At 36.3% G+C, this 2,606-nt stretch overlaps 1 protein-coding gene across 1 annotated transcript in view; it reads right to left on the bottom strand.

The window, feature by feature from the left end:
• The window catches only part of LOC105289527, a 96,558-nt gene that overhangs the window by 5,378 nt on the left and 88,574 nt on the right, over positions 1-2,606 (bottom strand). The gene's annotated exons all lie outside the window — the stretch shown is intronic.

The raw sequence follows: 2,606 nt of genomic DNA, 5'->3' as shown, positions 1-2,606 counted from the left end.
AGCTGCTCTTGTAAGCATCCCTGATGGCCCACTGCCTTCTGCCTTTTCCTTTTATAATGAAAAACAACCAAAGGGCAGAAATAAGTCCAACAGACATCGTTTCTGTCCAAGCCCCATTTGCCACTCTCCTCTGCCGCCTTCTTTCTACCTCTTCCTACTTCCCATTTTTTTTTCCCTTAGGACTTTCCTTTTCTTTAGGATTATTAGTTTTTGTAAGGTTCACAGGGACCTTGTAAGGCTCCTAGGACTGCTATTCCTTTTCCATCTTTTTTCTTAAAACAGGTACTGAGAATTAGAATTAATATTATAAACATTATATAATGTGTATGTATGCATTATATAATGCATTACATATTACATTGTTATTAAAAGATTAATATCTTTAAAATGTTAGAATATACGCTTACATAAAAATGTCAAAGAGGAATAAATAGACATAACTAATTATTAAAATAGTAAAAACGTGTCTAGCACAGGTAACCTTGTTACAACATGGTACTCCTGGATCTAACATTATTTTCTCCATATGAGCCAATTATTTTTCCTTACAGAGAAATTCCTTCTGATTTTCACAGACAGCTTTCTGATAGTTTGTCTCACAAAGAGACTGGGTGAAGGCATGTGGTCGGTTCATTGTAGACTCATTGCCATTTCTAAAAATAACCCAACCACTCACCTTAGCTCTATTGTGTTCATATACTCATGTATATGAAGGACAGCTCACAGGCAGCACACTAAATGCCCTTTTTCTCTTTGTTTTAAAGTTTGAAACTATTGTATGTACCGAAAGTTGGGGGGATTTATTTCAACAGCACCGTCAGCATCACTTCATGCTTTTTCACAGAATTGTGAACAGATTCTATTAGTGTTAAAAGGACTCAGAAACTATGAACCTCTTTTCAATATTCCTGATAACCATTCATTGAGCTCTCTCTTTAATTTTTCACTAAAATCACCTCTACTTCCAAGGCTATCTCTATCATTGTCAACTAGCATCAAGCGGTAGAGTTCTTCCTTAGACCATGTTCAAATATACTCACGAAAGTTTATTAAAGAATAGCTCTTCTGTATATTCTAAAGCCGGACACAATTGTGGTGCTAAGAATATACTGATTAGAAATGAATGTGTTCCTTTCTGTACTGTCCACAGTTTAGTGCATCTATTGTAATAGCTAACAACTGAATGATCATACTAAGTGGCAGATACTATGCTTTAGTGCTTTTTATACAATTTCTCCTTTAATCCTCATAATGACCTTATAACAAAAAAAGCTGTTACTATCCCCTGATACATTCTTAAGACCCACGGCTTAAAAAGAAGTAAACAGTTGTATGATGCAACATAGCTAGCAATGGCAAAACCAGAATGCAAATCTAGGTTTTTCCAAGATCAAAAGCTCTGCTTTTAATCAGTAAAATAATCTACCTTCCTATCTGTTCCAAGTGACAGTCCTTCACATATCTGTAGGCAATCATTATTTTAATTTATATTATTAAAATCATTATTTAAACTATTTTATTCATAGTCCATCCAGTTTATCTACCTGAATTTTCAATGGCAAAAACGATCGTCTCCTCCCTAGAACCTAGCAGAGTGCTGGACAGAAAAGGATACAATGTCTCTCACTCTTGTAAAACACATCCTGCATTTGCCTTAATGTTCTCCCTTTCCCAGCTTCCTGTGCCTAATGGCAAGACTACATCTCAGTTTGTATCTCTTCTTTTACTTATTGCTCTTTCCCCAAACAATCGTGCCCATGTTCAAGCTACTCTCTCACATTACAAAGCTCCACTCACCTTTTGGAAGCTGTAGAAAGAGAACTGGAGGAGTTTCCAGGAAATCTGACTTCAGCTCTGTGTCTTAGCTTTTGTATCTTAATAGTTAGCACTTAACATCTTCAAGTATCCTGAGGGTTAACAGCCTTTTTTTTTTTTTTTTTTTAATCCAAAACCCACAGGGTGTTTGGAAAGGTCAGATAAGATTAGATATGGGAGAATGCTTTGAAAACTCCTGTGTGTTATGTAATTAAATATCTATAAGAACAGTGCAGCTGAACTATTAATATAAAAATTTCCTCTCAGAGCCAAAATTTTAATCAGTGGAAAAAGCTGATCGTCAATATTTCCGAAGATGGAGAGTTAGGGTTCCCAGAGATAAGATGCTCATCAAAGTCTATTCCAATGGCCTCAGCCCACCCAGACGCTATTTTTTTTTCTAAATCCTTTTAGTTTACTGTCATTTTACAACTTCATAGAAAAAAGGAGTTTCAGAATAAGAATCTTAGAGTCGATTTACTTCAATCAACTCTTATTTCACAAAGGAGTTTGCTGGAGTCTCCCTTCCCTAAATTCTAATTCTGTTCCCAGTCTCTGAGCCTCCCAGGTTTATCAGCGCCTCTACCCTGCTATGCTCATCCTAGCCCCACCCACCTCACCCCTTTATTCCTAATTCTTCACTCTCTGCCCTGCTCCTGCCTCTCTCTGTGGGCCATTTCATTCCTGGGATAAGCCGTTTTTGTTAGTGGTCATTGGCCTAGTTTATTTATTACATGCAATTTTAAAGTTGTAAAATCAACTCTTCAGATTTTACAAACAATATTTATATA

The sequence above is a fragment of the Pteropus vampyrus genome, unplaced genomic scaffold, assembly GCF_000151845.1.
Source record: "Pteropus vampyrus isolate Shadow unplaced genomic scaffold, Pvam_2.0 Scaffold24, whole genome shotgun sequence".
Lineage (NCBI taxonomy): Eukaryota > Metazoa > Chordata > Mammalia > Chiroptera > Pteropodidae > Pteropus > Pteropus vampyrus.
The sequence above is the reverse complement of the archived record's forward strand: the minus strand, read 5'-3'. Positions and strand labels throughout refer to the sequence as shown.